Below are 16,973 nucleotides of genomic sequence, written 5' to 3' on the forward strand. Positions count from 1 at the left end.
ATGTGCACAGTATACATAATAAGGTAGATGAACTTGTAGCATAGTTGCAGATTGGCAGGTATGATGTTGTAGGCATCACTGAATCATGGCTGAACGAAGATTATAGCTGGGAGCTTAATGACCAAGGATACACATTGTATCAAAAGGACAGGCAGGAAGGCAGACGGGGTGGCATTGCTCTGTTAGTAAAAAATGAAATCACGTCATTAGAAAGAGGTAACATAAGGTCAGAAGGTGTTGAATCATTGTGGATAGAGCTAAAGAACTTCAAGGATAAGAAGAACCCAATGGAGGTTGTATACAGATCCCCAAACAGTAGTAAGGATGTGGTCTACAAATTACAATGAGAGATAGAAGATGCATGCCAAAAGGTCAATGTTACAATAATCATGGGGGGACATCAATTTGCAGGTAGATTAGGAAAATCAGGTTGGTGCTGGATTCCAAGAGGGGGATTTCTAGAATGTCTATGAGATGGCTTTTTAGAACAGCTCGTGGTTAAGCCTACTAGGGGATTAGCTACACACACAAAATGCTGGAGGAAATCAGCAGGCCAGGCAGCATCTAGGAAGAGAGTACAGTTGACATTTCAGAAATGTTGACTGTTTACTTTTTTTGCATAGATGCTGCTTGGTCTGCTGAGTTCCTCCGGCACTTTGTGTATGTAGCTTAGAATTCCAGTATCTGCAGATTTTCTTTTGTTTGTCTAGGGGTTTGGCTATTGTGGATTTGGTGTTGTGCAATGATTAGAGACCTTAAGGTAAAAGAACCTTGAGGGATAATGATCATAATATGATAGAATTTACCCTGAAATCTGAGAAGGAGAAGCTAAAGTCAGATGTATCCGTATTGCAGTGGAGTAAAGGGAATTACTAAGACATGGGACAGAAGCTGGCAAGAATTGATTGGAAAAGAACACTGGCAGGGATAATGGCCAGGCAGCAATGGCTGGAATTTCTGTAAGCAATTCGGAAGGCACAGGATATATACATCCCAAGGGGGAAGAAATATTCTAAGGGAAAGTTGACACAACTGTGGCTAACAAGAGAAGTCAAAACTAACATAAATGCCATAAAATAGAGCAAAAATTAGTGGGAAGTTAAAGGATTGGGGAGCTTTTAAAAACCAACAGAAGTTAATTAAAAATTCATTAAGAAAGTAAATATGGAATACAAAAATAAGCTGGCTAATAATATTAAAGAGCACACAAAAATTTCTTCAGATACATAAAGTGTAAAAGAGAGGCCAGAGTGGATATCAGACAGCTGCAAAACAATGCTGGAGAGTTAGTGACGAGGGTCAAGGAAATGGTGAATGAATTGAATAAGCATTTGGCAACAATCCAACAGTCTTCAGTAGGAATATGGTGGAAGTTCCAGCTGTCAGGGGTCATGAAGTGTGTCAAGCTACCATTACTAGAATGAAGGTTCTTGGGATGCTGAAAGGTCTAAAGGTAGATAAGTCACCTGGACCAGATAGTGTACACTTTAGCAATGATCTTTTAAGAATTATTAGATTCTGGAATGGTTCTGGAAGATTAGAAAATTGCAAATGTCACTCCACTCTTCAAGAAGGGAGAGAAGCAGAAGAAAGGAAACTATAGGCCAGTTAGTCAGACGTCAGTGTGAAGATGTTGGAGTTGAGTATAAAGGATGAGGTCACAGGATACTTGGAGACACATGATAAAAGAGGCCCCAGCATGGTTTCCCCAAAGGAAAATCTAGCCTGAAAAATCTGTTAGAATTCTTTGAGGAAATAAAAAGCAGGATAGACAAAGGAGAATTGTTTGATGTTGTATAGTTAGATATTCAGAAGGCCTTTGACAAGGTGGCACACATGAGGCAGCTTAACAAGCTATGAGCCCATGGTATTACAGGAAAGATACTAGCATGGATAAAGCAGTGGCTGAATGGCAGCAGGCAAAGGGTGGAATAATGGGAGATTTTTCTGACTGGTTACTGGTGACTAGTATTCCACAAGGTTCTGTGTTGGGAATAATTCTTTTTATGTTATATGTCAATGATTTGATATGAAGATAGGTGCAGGGACAGGTAGCTTTCAGGAAGCAGAAAGGCTACAGAAGGACTTAGAAAGATTAGGAGAATGGGCAAAGAAGCGGTAGATGGAACACAGTGTTTAGAAGTGTACGGTCATGCACTTTGATAGAAGAAATGAAAGGGTTGATTGTTTTCTAAGTGGAGAGAAAATACAAAAAACTAAGGTGCAAAAGGACTTGGGCATCCTTGGGCAGGGTTCTCTGAAGGTTAATTTGCAGTTTGAGTCTGAGGAAGGCAACTGCAATGTTCACACTTATTTCAAGGGCATGAGAATATAAATGCAAGGATGTAATGTTGAGACTTTATGAAGTAACGGAGAGGCTACTCTTGAAGTATAGTGAACAATTTTGGGCCCCTTATCTTAGAAAGGATGCGTTGAAACTGAAGAGGATTCAAACAAGGGAAAAGGATAGAAAGTTTGCCAATCACCTGTCCAGCTCTTGGCTCCATCCCTCCCCCTCCTGTCTTCTCCTATCATTTCAGATCTCCCCCTCCCCCTCCAACTTTCAAATCTCTTACTAGCTCTTCCTTCAGTTAGTCCTGACAAAGGGTCTCTGCCTGAAACGTCGACTGTACCACTTCCTAGAGATGCTGCCTGGCCTGCTGCGTTCACCAGCAACCTGGATGTGTGTTGCTACACACACACGCACGCACACACACACATACACATATACACACACACAGACACACATACATACACACTCACACAGACACGCGCACACACACACACACATTCTATTACCCATCTACACAGTAATAGCAATTTATAGTAGCCAATGACCCTGTGATCCTGGGATGCAAGATGCGGAAAAAAATCAGAACATCTGGAGGAAACCTACCCAGGGAAAATGTGCAAACATCTGGCAGACAGCACAGGAGACTAGGATTGGAATTTAGGTGCTGGAACTGTGCGTTAGTGGCCCTACCAGCTAAAACACAGCACAGTCCAGTGAGGCACAGTTCCCTTTCAAAATTCACTGAGCCATCCAGCCACCAACAATCTGGAGGTCCCCACTGACCAGAAATTTTAACAGTCATCACAGATGGTTTCCAAGGATGAATCCATCTTTTATTTCCTTATTCTCCTTCTCAGCCAACATGGCATTTGTTTCCACATAGTCATTTTTGACACCTGGAATCCTCAGATATAGCTGTCTCGAATGCTCCTCTGACTGCTGATTTACTTCAATGTGTCAGAACTTTGAACACTGTGACAACCTCCCTGGCATCTCTATGAAACTGAGCCAGGCTGCCCACAGTCTCAATGTCCTGTTTGGTGAGTTGTTTGGACTTCGTAGCTGATTATCTGTTTTCATTCCTGGAATCTTGTTTGGCTCTAGCCTCTTCTCAGTTCATCTGCTGCTAAAATATGCTCCTCTAGCATCGTTATCCATGGAGATGATTAACCTTTGTGTTCACCCTCCCTCATACTGTTCCCTGAGCTACCAATCAAATCTCTCATCCATTGTACCCAGTGCTTGCAGAAGTCCATAGGGTTCCACTTCACGGCGCCATGGTAGTGTGGTGGTTAGCAGGATGCCATTACAGCGCAGGGTGTTGGAGTTCAATGCCAGGGTTATCCATTAGAAGTTTGCATGTCCTTCCTGTCAGTGAGTGGGTTTACCCTGGGTTCTCTGGTTTCTTCCCACAGTGCAAAGACAAGCTGGTTGGTAGGTTAATTGATCATTGTAAATTGTCCTGTGATTAGGTGTGTTGCTGGGCGGTGTGGCTCTTTGGGCCTTAAGGGACTGTTCTGCTATGTATCTCTAAATAAAATAAATTAAATTTAAAAATACCAGAAGATATACCAGAATAAATTCTCATCACAGTCTTTGCAATCCTTCTCACCTCTTCCAAGTCCATCTAATCTTCTGCCTTCTTTAACCGAAACAGCCACACTCCCCACCAACATATCTGCATGCCTCCATTTCTGACCACAGAACAGTTTCCAGTTGTTCAGTCCCTGGTGGTGGCCTCTTCTTAAACAAAGGTCTAAGCCTTGGAATTCCTTCCCAAATCTCTCTGTGTCTCTTCCACTTCCTTCCTTTTGGACTATCCTTGAAACCCACCTCTATAACTAAGATTCGGATTGTCTGAACTAAAGCATAGTCTTCTGGCTCAGTCTCAGTTTTTGGTTTCATAAAACTCCTGTCAAGTGCTGTTGGATGTTTTTGGAACAATAAAGGTAGCCATTGTGGTTATATTTGTGGGATTGGTACTGATTTATGATACCTGCTGTTTAAAATCAAGAGCATGTCAAAGAATTGGTATTCGGTGGTGACTCATTGATTGCACAAATATTTCCAACATCTATTGGGTACTGGTCAGGACAGTGATGTACTAACCTTTAATTGTCTGCACCAGTTTCAACAACACTCTAGTTTAATCAGTACCTCATTCAACACTTTAAACATTCTCTTCTTCAACCCTTTGATGTTAGATTCCATGCTCTGATATTTCACACTCAAGCTTCTTTGACAGCTTTTCCTAAACCCATGACATCCACATTTAAGGGAGCAAGGGCAAGTGCATGGAAACACCACAGTCTCCAACTTCCTTTCCATGTCACTTCTACATCCACTTACCTTTCACCAGCTCCTGCCTCACTCCTTCCCAACACTTCCTTTTACTGTCTACCTCCTGTTTACATTTCCAGTTCTGATGTCCGATCTCAACTCAAAATGCTGCCTCGCTCTTTGTCTTCACGGATGCTGCATGAAACTCTAACTATCTCCAGCAGCTTTTCTTTTGCTTTCTGCATTTTTTTTCATGTTTGGTTATCCTAACAGTGTTCTGGGTCCACCTTCAACACGAGCTTATAACAGTTCATGACAGTCTTCTCGGGGACAATTAACAGAGGATTTAAATTCTAACATTGCCAATGATGTACACACCCAATAAATAAAAAATTGGAACTTGCCTCTTTGCTATTTATAGCTATTTATTTTAGATGTAAGGTCTAATTTCATGCCCAGGAATAGAAAAACCTACAGAAAGTGGTGGATACATCCCAATCCATCACAGGCAAAACCCTCCCCGCCTTTGAGTACCTCTACATGGGCCTCTGCCCAGGAAAGCAGCAAACATCATCGAAGACCCCCACCATCCAGGCCATGTGCTCTTATCGTTGCTGCCATAAGGGAGGAGGCACTGGAGCCTTGGGTCCCTCTGGCTCTTGAACCACATGACTAACTTCACTCAGCTCAGTGGTGAACTGATTCATCAATGCACAGACTCATTTCCAAGGGTCCTGCCACTCATATTCTCAATATGATTTATTTTATTTACTTACTTATTTTTATTTGCAGAGTTTATTTTCTTCTGCACATTGGCGGTTTGTCAGTCTTTGCTTATATATATTCATAAGTTCCATTGTACTTCTTTATCTCCTTGTAAATGCCTGCAAGAAAATGAATCTCATTGTTGTATATGGTAACGTATGCATTCTTTGTTAATGACTTGACTTTGACGAATGACTTGTGGCTTGTGGACACTGTGTGCAGGGCCCTACCTCCCTTATACTTTAGTGAACGAGTCTATAATGATCTGGAGTTAATACTTTATACATGTGCAAACATATGCTTTATTTTTATGTTGCACCTTGCTTACTGAGTTTGGGGTGACACCAATTCTGGAGTGCAGGCACTATAGTCTGAATAGTTTCTGTTTGTCCTCTAAATTGGCTGCATTTCAGCAATAAATTTTGAGCTGAGGTTAGCACCCCATCAGTCTCTCTAACTATTGATTCTCTCCACACTGATGCACAAAGGCTTCAGTGTGCACCTCTGTTATGTGTCCAGTTTACTCCAATGGAACTTTCAACCCCACAATCTCTTCCACCAAGAAGGACGTGGGCAGCAGGTACCCTGTGAACATCTATAGGTCCCCATGCAAATTGCACATGAAATTGACTTGGAAATCCATTGCATTCATTGTTACTGCTCTGAATCCGAGAATATTCTATCCAACAGCAATTGTGGAAGTACCCTACTCTGAAAACCTGCAGTGGTTTGAGGTGGCTCAACATCAAAGACAATCAGAGAGGGGCAGTAATAAAAAAAAAGCCAATTTAAAAAATCTAATTTTCTGTATTAGGACAGTACATTAACTTGAAAACAATCTTAGAAGTATTACAAATATACCTTTAACTTGAAAACACTTAGAAGATCTACAAGGGACTTGACAACTCCACGCAATTGAAAATTTCATGTTTTTGACGTACAGACTTTTATTGCCTCTCTTAACAGTTCATGTTCTAAATTATTTCTGTTAAACAAAAGACTGATTTCAGGCCCACGTACTTCTTCAGCAACCCCCCTGCACCTGGTCACAACTTCCGCATGGGCGGAGGGATACAGAGGCGGAGAAAATGTGGAGTAGAGTGCATGTTGGGGGTTGTAGTTCGTGGTCCTTTTCCTTTTGCGCAGGTGCGGCGACTTCGAACTACAGTTCCCGTGAGCCATGGTTCGGTTTCCGCTTTCCCAGTCGAGGTGAGGCAGCGGGCGCTGGGGTTCTGCCCGATACCCCGCAGCCAGGCCGAGTACTCGTAACAGCTGGAGTCGCTGCGCCGCTCACGGCCCAGGTACTTGGAGGCTGTGGTCAGAGATCGGGCACCAGAGATCAGCCGGGGTGGCAACAGCAGTGCCAGGTAAGGGCGAAAGGAGCGGGAAGAGAGGAGATTGGGTCGGAGAGGGGAGAGGGAACCAGCCATCGGACACAGGGAGCAGGTGAGGGAGGGAAGGGTGAGGATCCAGAGGCTGAGGGGAGTGCAGGGAATGGACCGGGAAGGGGAGAGGGGACAGTGGACAGTGGCCGAAGGGAGTGCAGAGAGCGAAGGAGGGAAGAAGCTGGTGAAAGAGAGGTGGATAAAGTGTGGAGAGGAAAGTGAAGTGTGAGAAGCAGTCGGGGAGTGGACAGTGGGATGGGGGGAGGAGGAATTGAGGGAAGTAGTGAAAGATGGAGGGTGAAGAGATGATTATAGAATGGGGAGCAAATGATCACTGGGGATAGAGGAACAGAGATTCTCTGTGGATTAAGGGGAAAAGTGAAAAGGGGTTAGAGGCTGGTGGAAGAGTGGAAATAAGTGAGGGAGGTAGATTGGAGTGGATACCAGTGGAAGAGCTAGCTATTAGAGGAAGGAGACTGGGAATCTGAGTTGAGATAGCCGGTAGTTTGAGGCTGATGAGAGTTTAGGGAACCGGGAGCTATGGAAATGTAAGTTGTCAGAGGCGAGTGAACATCTGGGGAAGTACTTTAAACATGGATTGGAAATCTGGGAGGCAGTGGGATCACAGGAGTGATGTGAGGGGAGTTGGGTGGGGAAGACCAAGGTCGACATGGTATTTTTGTGTCACCTTGGGAATGAAGTGAGGTGGCCCAAAGCTGGAAGTCCGATATGGTGAGTGGGAGACGCTGGAAAACCCAGACAGTGAGAACAGTAAATACTGCTGTACTGGAGGGTGAATGTACAGTTGGATCCTGCTAGATACTGTAAAAGAAGAGGAGGAGGGGGGCTGCTATCCTGTCCGGGACAGGCAGTGTCCATCATTAAGGACCTACCAGTCAGGACGTGCTCTCTCTCACTATTACCATCAGAGAGGAAGAATAGAAGCCGGACGACACATACTCAGCAATTTAAGAACAGCTTGTTTCTCTCTGCCATCAGATTTCTGAATGGCTAATGAATCCATTATCACTACTTCACTATTTTTACACTGCTTGTTTAATTACTTTTGTATGTATTGTAATTTATAGTGTGTTTTATATATTGCACTATGCCGCTGCCATAAAACAACAAATCTTAAGGTGTATGTCAGTGAAAATAAATCTGATTCTTATTCTGAGATGCTGGAAATGATAGAACGGTGGAGACTGCTAGCCAGGAGGTGAAGGTTGGTATGGAGGGTAATGGAAATAAGTTCCAGAGGAGCACAAAACAATTGAAGTGGTTCCAATCAATTTTTCATTCTTCAACACTGTGTCAATAACTTGAGAGTGAATTGTCGCTGTGCCAGTGGCTTTGAAAGCTCCCCGAGAGGGTGGCACGTTGGCGTATTTGAAAACTCCCCGAGAGGGTGGCATGGCGTATCGGAAAGCTCCCCAGGAGGGTGGCATGTTGGCGTATCGGAAAGCTCCCCGAGAGGGTGGCATGGTGTATCGGAAAGCTCCCCGAGAGGGTGGCATGGCGTATCAGAAAGCTCCCTGAGAGGGTGGCACGTTGGCGTATGGGAAAGCTCCCTGAGAGGGTGGCACGTTGGCGTATGGGAAAGCTCCCTGGGAGGGTGGCACGTTGGCGTATCAGGTAATTACGACTTACATGTTTCATGGGTGGAGTTTGAACGGTCTCCCTTTGAGTGTGTGTATTTTCCCTGGATGCTTCGATTTTCTTTTTTTTCTCCCACACCAGAAAGGAAAGTTGTTGGGTTAATATAAATACCCCCCGGTGTATGTGGGTGAGAGAAGAGGCCAGATGATGGGTATATGAGGAGAGTTAGTGGGGTCACAGGATTGCTCAGGAGGGTCAGGATGAGCCATTTCAGAAAATGGGAAATAGTGTATCGGTGGTGCTGGAGCGAGGCAGCTTGGAAAAGGCCCTTTGTACTAACAATCTGTGTTAAACATCAACTAGCCATTACCATATCCCTTTAATCTTCCATGTTTTCATTCACTGCCCCCAGATTCTACTCCCTCTCACACTTGGGCAACTTACGGTGGCTAATTAACCTACCAACCGGCAAGCATTTGAGATTTGCGAGGAAACACGCTATCACAGGGAGAAGGTGCAAAATCCTCTGCTGCAAGGGATTGGCTCCACTTGCAGGGATGTTATACAGTCCTCATTGACAGTAATTAACATGGTCTTAAGCAATGCCAAGGCTTCCAGTGGGTGTGTTGCCTACCTGTTGCCAAAACTATGGTCTGTGTTAAAATTTTCATCAGCGTTAACGTATGTGGAGTGCTTGATGGCTCTGGGCCTGTACTCACTGGAGTTTGGATGAATGGGAGGGAATTTTATTGAAAGGCCTGGATAGCATGGATGTGGAGAGGATGTTTCCGATAGTGGGGGAGTCTAGGACCAGCAGGCACAGCCTTAGAATAGAGGGGTGTCCCTTTAGAACAGAGATGAGGAATTTCTTTAGCTAGAGAGTGGTGTATCTGTGGAATTTGTTGCCACACATGGTTGTGGTGGCCAAGTCATTAGGTATAAAGCGGAGGTTGATAGATTCTTCATTAGTCAGAGCGTGAAGGGATATGGGTAGAGTCAGAAGAATGAGATTGAGAGGGAAAGTAAATCGGGCAGGAGTGAAGAGCAGAACGACTCGATAGACTGAACTTCCTTACTCTGCTCCTATTTCTTGCGTCTATGCTGTTAAATTACAGAAAAAAATTACAAGGACTGGAGACTGAGTGGTAGGGAGAGGTTGGACAAGGTATGTCTCATCCTTGGAGCATAGGAAGCTGAGAGATGATCTTATGGAGGTATATAATCATGAGGGGTGTAAATAGGTGAATGCACATATTGTTTGGAGAACCAAGAACACAAGGGCATAGGTTGATGGTGAGAGGGGAAAGATTCAGTGGGAACTTTCTCCCCCCGTATAGAGGGAACGAGCTGCCAGAGGAAGTGATTGAAGCAGTAGAACAACATTTAAAAGACAGATGGACAGGTGCATTGATTAGAAATGTTTGGGAAACATGGGCCAAACGGCAGATAGGCCATCTTGATTGGTGTGGGCCAGTTTAGCTGAAATATGAGGTGAAGTGTCAATATACCATTTCACATAGTGACTTTAATCAAAAATATGCTAAGTAAGCAATGTTGCATTCGGAGATCTCAAAAGTTAGTGAGAAATGTTTACAGAAGAATCAAGGCTGGGATAAAAATGGGTAAAAATATTGTCTAATGGGGATATGGAGAAACATTTAAAATGGTGACGGACAACATGCAGGAAACATGTATTCCACTGAAAGGAAAGGAAGTAAGCATTCAGATTTTGTAGATGAATAAAGATGTAATGTTAAGGGCAAGGATAAAGACAACATGGAAATTACTGTATTTGAGAGCAACAAATGTACATTTAGTGAAGGTGAAGAGTGAAATCAGGGAAATTATTAGGAAAGGGAACTATGAGATTAAATTATCAAGGAACTTAAAGCCAAAATAGTGACATATTTTACAAATACATCGAAACAAAATTTAATGGAATTTGATGGTACAATGTCAAAGGCATTTATAGGCAGATGGAAAAATATTAAATTTCTTTGTATCTATTTATTGGACAAAATCAGTCAGGTGGTTGTAGCATTGGGTCAGGTAGAGAATAATGAAATATTTGTTTGTTATGTTCTGTGTCATATGACATGGACAGTCATGGTCTTTCCATGACCATGATTGTTCTTGGCAAACTTTTCTACAGAAGTGGTTTGCCATTGTCTCCTGGACAGTGTCTTTACAAGACAGGTTAGTTGGCATCCATCTGTCTTGAAGGACAATGGGTGATGATGATCATCATCACAAGCCTGGGTGGAAGGTATGGAGATCCTGAGACGCCCAGTCGTCACGATCCCCCTCTCGGCATCACCAGTGTAATCCAAAGTAAAGCTTATGAAGCAATACGTTTGGCACCAGCTTGCCTGCAGGAGCTGCTGGAAGGATGTTCAATGACATCTAGCTGACTTAGGGGCTCCACTCTGGATTTGCTGTCTGGGTTTACTCCCGTAGCCTTTGTCTCTCCCGAGGCTGCCCACAAGGCAGTGGGGCTATTTAGCCATAGCTGGGGATCTGGTTCACGAGCACCAGGGTGTGTCCATACACTGGTGGGCCTGTGTGCTATGTGTGCAGGGCCCAGACCTCCTCCCCGTCCTCTGTAGTTCAGCCTGGAGTCAAAAAGGAGTTCAATTTCTGTGTGTCAGCAGCGAGAAGGCACTAAATGAGGCTAGCTATCGGAGAGGCTGTGTGTTGGCAGAGAGGGATCTGCACATTCAGTTCTCCATTTCGCAAGACTGCTAGCCAGCAGTGGAAGCTGAGAGAAAGAGTGACAAGCTGTACCCACTACACTACCACACTAGAGGCATCACGACAACCATTTTGACACCACCAGACGGGTGACCTCAGCCATTATCAATACTCTTCAGAGATTTTTTGCCTGGCGTCAGTGGTTGCACAAGCAGGACTTGTGACATGCAGCAGCTGCTCATACGACCATTTGCCATCTGATACCATGGCTTCACGTGACTCTGACTGGGTTGTGGGGGTGGACTAGGCAGGTGCTACATCTTGCCCAAGGGTGACCTGCAGGCTGGTAGTGGGAAAGAGTGCCTCCTTTGGTAGAGACATGCCTCTACTCTGTCAACTATAATGAAATACAGTATATACATTTAAAATATGAAAAAGGGATACTTTAAGTAAGCAAAGCCAACTTCAAGAAGATGACATTCAATAAATCTACATGTGTTAAATTAATCTAGGGAATAGGTAGAGAAGAATTTGTTAGAAAATAGTGTGTCAGAGAATGAATGGATATATAAGAAATAACTTGGGTATTTAAGAAAGGGCAATAGACTATGTCCATGGAATTATGTAACACTCAGTTTTAACTTGGTAGAAGGAGATATAATGGGATGCCGAATGAAGCAAAGAATAATTTGGGGTAGCCTAACAATGAACAATCGGCACAGTTTTCAAATTAGCCAGCCATTAGAAGTTGCACCACTGGTTAGGTAGGACATAGAAGTGAATGTAGGAGATGAACAAACTGGGTCCTTTTCTCTTGGAAAAGCAGCTGAGGTCCTTGTAGGTAATGAGATTGGATTTGGATTGAATGGTTTCACTGTTGGAAAGTACATGATTAGAGGCCATCAATCTTTTATATATATATTGATTATTTATAAGATAATCAATACATTTTAAAAAATACATTGTAAAAAAGCTCTTTACCCAAAGTATGCAGAATGTCGAACTCATTACCAAAATTTTTGGTTGCAGCTAATAATATAGATGAATTGATTTGGGAGGTTCGACAAGCACATTGAAAAGAGGGTAAGACTGATTCATTAATGGGAGGAGAACAATGAGAGGTGGCTTCAGTAGAGTGTAAATGCTGTTGTGAACTGATATCCTGTTTGTATGCCTGTGTATCTTGTGTATGATGCTGTGAGATTACTCTTCCGATTGGGCAGTGCAAAGCCATTCTTCGTTATTTGATATCTTGTTATGGGAGGGGGTGGGGCATAGTTATTGGCTTGTAAATTGTTGCACAACCTGGTTTTACAATGTAATGCCTTGCTATGAAAGTAATATATTTAAGTGGGTCAGAGAAAATTCTTTTTCTGGCTTGGGAATAGCTGGGCTGATAATGACTGGAACTAGCCAGGAGAGATGAGCTTTTATTGACAAGGAAGATTGCTCGGGTCAGTCTGAGTTGTTTGGGCATTAGAGACTACTTGAAAGATGACCAGGAGTCAGGAACTTGTTAGCTAGAGATGGAATATGTATGTCCATTTTAGAAATGGAAGCCAGCTGGAGATGCGCGAAACAGCATTAACAGAACAAAATCTTCTAGTACTGAGAGCAGCCGTCAATGTGGAGATACTGAACCAGTGAGTGGAAAATTGGCTCTGAAGGATAGAGAAAGTTTGACATGGAATGAGAGTTGTGAGAGGCAAGGTGGTAAATGAGAAAGCAGCGAGTATGTCCAGTTCTGTTACAGCAGACCAGATGGCTTCAGGCCCAATGATACATCAGGCATATTTTCTTATTAAGACTAGAAGACACAGGAGCAGAATTAGACCATTTGGCCCATCAAGTCTGCTCTGCCATTCAATAATTGTGATTTATCATCCCGCTCTTCTCCATTTTCCTGCCTTCTCCCTGTATTCTTTGATATTTTTACTAATAAAGAACCTATCAACCTCACTTTAAATATTGAAAGGTTTAGATGTTTTGCAGATAAGTAAGAGATATATATATTTATATAGATAGGAAATAAGATTGGCAAGGACGTGCATGTATTTTACATTTTTGCATTGTGATAAGTCTCATAAACAATTCTGATAAGTTCCACCTAACAGATCAGATTAAGATCTTGAAGCAAAAGAGTTAAGTTCACCCAAATTCAGTGGAGCACATTTTCAGTGAAGTCCAACGTTATAATCTAGGTCATTTTTTAATGCAAAAGTGCGAAGGTGTTTCATAAACAGCTTGACCTGGACAACAGTAGGTTGCTTGCAGAAAATGTACCACATCAAGTTGTCAGGCCTGACTAAGAATCCAATTACAAAATATTCCCATTGCTTTCATTAATTTTTTTGTAACAATTCTCCTTGAGTTGATCATAATTTAGGCAATAAAAATCTCTAGCCAGTGCCTTCAATGCATTAAGACGCAGTTATCAGTGACGGTATCTGTTTCACAGCAAGTCAAAACTGGCAGTTTATGGAACCTTTCAAGTTAACAAAGCAGAATTGAGTTGAGATTTTTTTCATGCACAGAATTGTTCTAATCTGAAACTCATGCTTGTAAAGATGGTGGTATGTTTTGTGGTATCTTGTAAAAGGTTATTGGGTATTTTTCGTAAAGGAAATCACTGGGTTATTAGGAAGGCTGCAGACTAGGACTAATTTTATTGCCTTTTTTTTAAAAAAAGAGGACATGATAATGGTGGATCAGAAGACCTTGCATGCAGTATGAATGTGACTTTTGGAACGGTATTCTCAAGCATTTTGTTGAAGAGTTTTGTTGATAGGATCTCTGTGCCCTCAATCTTGTGTCATGTTTGCTGATGATATCAAAGTATTAATTGCTGACTAATCAAGGGTCAGTGTAAACTTTGACTAATTAGTAATAATTATTTGTGTAAATAGTGAACCAAACTGTGCTCCACTGTTAATTTTTAAAGAAATACACTGATGCTGAAGTGCCAGAACAGGTGCTGATGTTCTCATTTCCAACCAGTGGATGGTTTTTGTATTTTCACCCAGCACATTCCTCTTCTCTGTCAGTATTGTAGCTTTGATCCATAGTGTAGCAGTTAGGGCATTGCAATGACTGGTTGGGGCGTTCTGGAGTTTGGAGTTCAATTCTGACGCCATGTGTAAGGAGTTGTATGCTATCCCTGTGAACCATGTGAGTTTTCTGCAGGTGCTTCCACAGTCTAAAGGCATGCTGGTTAATAGGTTATTTGGTCCTTTTAACTTGTCCTGTGATTAGGCTAGTGTTAATTAGTTGGGTTGCTGGGTGGTATGGCTCGTTGGGCAGAAAGGGCTTGTTCTGTGCTGTATCTCTAAGTAAAATAGATAACTAGTCAATTAAGTGTTAGGAAAAAGTATATTGTTTTCAGGTAGTTTTGTTTTACACTGTCAATTTACAGATAACTGATTAGATTCTCTTCTACGCTTTGTGTTTTGTGTATACTTCTTTTGACATTTGGTGGAAGGAGTTTGATGGGGGCTGAGTTTAAATTGCTTCTATGCCAGGAAAATGTGCTCTGAGTGCCTGAACCATGCTGATTAGTGGATGGGCAAAGGGTCTTCAACTTGAAAACAAAACTACATCTGTCCTGTCTGATGGGTTAAAATATCCCACAGATCTACTTTCAAGAGAAAGTTAGGGGAAATCCATATTAATCCTTGAACCGGCTTTACAAGAAAAAGTTATGTTGTTTAACTTCATTCTGCTCTGTGTGCAGATTGGTTTTGCTTGACCTGTTAGAAGGGTGTCATACGCTACTTTGGCCACAGCCTGCTTTGGAGCATCCTGAATTTATGAAAGATGCAATTTATTCAAAATTAAAAGGAGAGTTTATTTTGCATACAAGCATCTGATCTGGAGTACCCTGCATAAATGGGGAGAGATTTAGTAATAATCTTTGAAAGGATTTTGGATCAAAAGGGGTGGGACCATGTTTCTAGCATGGCGGGGGGGTGGGGGGGGGGTAAAGTGGAAGTATGTGGAGTTAGTTGCAGTGAGACCTGGTGTGATGCTACAAAAGCTTAATTGTTTTATTCTGCCCTGAGCCTGGATAAACTGAGTAATTATCATTAAGTTCGGAATACTGATCTCAAAGCAAAATTTAAATCTCTGCCTGACGGCTTCAGACTGGATTGCTGTAAATGCCCATTTGATTCATTAATGTCCATCATTCTCTTATCTAGTCTAGTCTACGTGTGATTTTTCAATTTGGTTCTCTATGATCCTATTGTTTTTCTTTGTTCTGCTGTGAATGCCTGCAAGAAGATGAATCTCAGGGTAGTATATAGTGACATATACGAACCTTGATAATAAATTTAATTTGAAGTTGATCCTAACTGCCATCAACACATGGGCAGAGAGGGAATGGATGGCCTCACCAATGTCAAAACACATCAACCCCAGTTTTGACTCTTTCTGCTCTGAGCAAACTAAATGCTTAATTCCCAGCAAAGCATTCCAATATTTATTAGTGTTAATTATTCCTTCTCCAAGATAAATGTCATAGAGCAGTCAATTCCACTTATAGGTTTCATTAAGTACATTTAATGTCAGAGAAAAGTATACAATATACATCCTGAAATTCTTTTATATCTTGGACTATTTGGAAGAATAGTATGTAGTCATCTCCCACAACAATTAATGGGGAGCAGGTTGACTTGTTAGATATTTTCAGTCGTGGTCCTACACTGTTATACCTTTAAATGTACCTGTGTTCCCAATGCAGCAAAGCACTGCAGTGCTTCTCCCAGCATTGTCAAAGAGCATTTGATGCCAGGATGCAAGAGTTTAATAGGACAGATAGCTAAAAGTTTAAAGGAGCAGCTTCAAGTGATTATTTTTTTTTTAAAGTTGGAGTTATGAAGGGGATTTTTACAGCGTAGAAGGAAACCATTCTGTACATGAAGCATTCCCATCATTTCCTTTACTCTGCAATCCTGTTCTCTCTCTCATCCAATCAAATCACCCACATTTTCCATCACCCAGCAACACAATGGCCAAATTCCAAAGTGGCATGCCTTGAGGGTACCGGAGGAAATGAGGGCACCTGTAGGAAATCCATGCAGTCATGAGGAGAGTGTGACGCTGATTAGCTTCAGAGATTGGGACAGAAACAGCTGAAGACTTGGGTTCACGTTGTGGATTAAAATTGGGAATGTGTATTAATTTGAATTAAAGGTACCCAGAGGAGAAGAGGAATTTGCAGCAATAAGAAGGGTCTCAGATTTGTGAGAATTTTATGAAGAAAATTGAGGATTTTTAGACTGTGAGCCTGTGGAGACCAGTGAGCAAAACAGTGTGAGTTAGGATTCAGACACAAAAGTTTTGAATAGCCTCAAATTTGTGCAGTAAAAGTGTGGTGGTGGTGAGTGAGCCCTTGTGCTGGCTGCTGCTCTGGAACAGCCCAGCTTACCATCTGATTTATGAACCTGGTGTTGACCATTTTTTGGGAGCAGCTGATCTCATTACTCTCAGCACCTGACATTGTGATAATTGCTGAGGCAGTTGGCAAGAATTGAAAGATCTTTTCACTTTTAAAACTAACATTTTAGACCTGTCCTACTTTTTGGCAATGTGCAGCCTCCTGCAGTGGTCCAGTGTGCACAGCTGATTGCCAGTGTAATATCACATCTACTGGAATGGTTCCAGACATTCTTCCCCAGATCTCTACAATGTCAAGCTGCTTTTACAGTGTGCTGCACTAAAGCTATCACTACTACCTTCAGCAAATATATCCATGAGCATACCCAAGTATTTGTGAACAGTTTTCAAGAACAGGAGATCAGGCGCAGCTATGGCACTGCAGTTGAATAGCTGATGTCCTTGAACCAATTAACAGTCTATAATGTTGGTCATTTTAAATAATATATGCAGAAGGCTTGTTTAAGTTGTGCTGAGAACAGTATTCTTGCTTACTGAATGATTGTAGGGGGCTAACTTTAGGAATG

General features: G+C 42.2%; 1 protein-coding gene across 6 annotated transcripts in view; it reads left to right on the forward strand.

The window, feature by feature from the left end:
- The first annotated feature begins 6,532 nt into the window (after positions 1-6,532).
- The window catches only part of LOC140190445 (phosphatase and actin regulator 4-like), a 190,225-nt gene continuing 179,784 nt past the window's right edge, over positions 6,533-16,973 (forward strand). For 4 of the 6 annotated variants that reach the window (XM_072247041.1, XM_072247045.1, XM_072247040.1 and 1 more), the window contains exon 1: positions 6,533-6,705. The gene's annotated coding sequence lies outside the window, so the exon portion shown is untranslated. The remainder of the gene's footprint in view (positions 6,706-16,973) is intronic. The other 2 variants (XM_072247042.1, XM_072247043.1) reach the window with 2 other exon arrangements.

The sequence above is a fragment of the Mobula birostris genome, chromosome 30 (genome assembly GCF_030028105.1).
Source record: "Mobula birostris isolate sMobBir1 chromosome 30, sMobBir1.hap1, whole genome shotgun sequence".
Classification (NCBI taxonomy): domain Eukaryota; kingdom Metazoa; phylum Chordata; class Chondrichthyes; order Myliobatiformes; family Myliobatidae; genus Mobula; species Mobula birostris.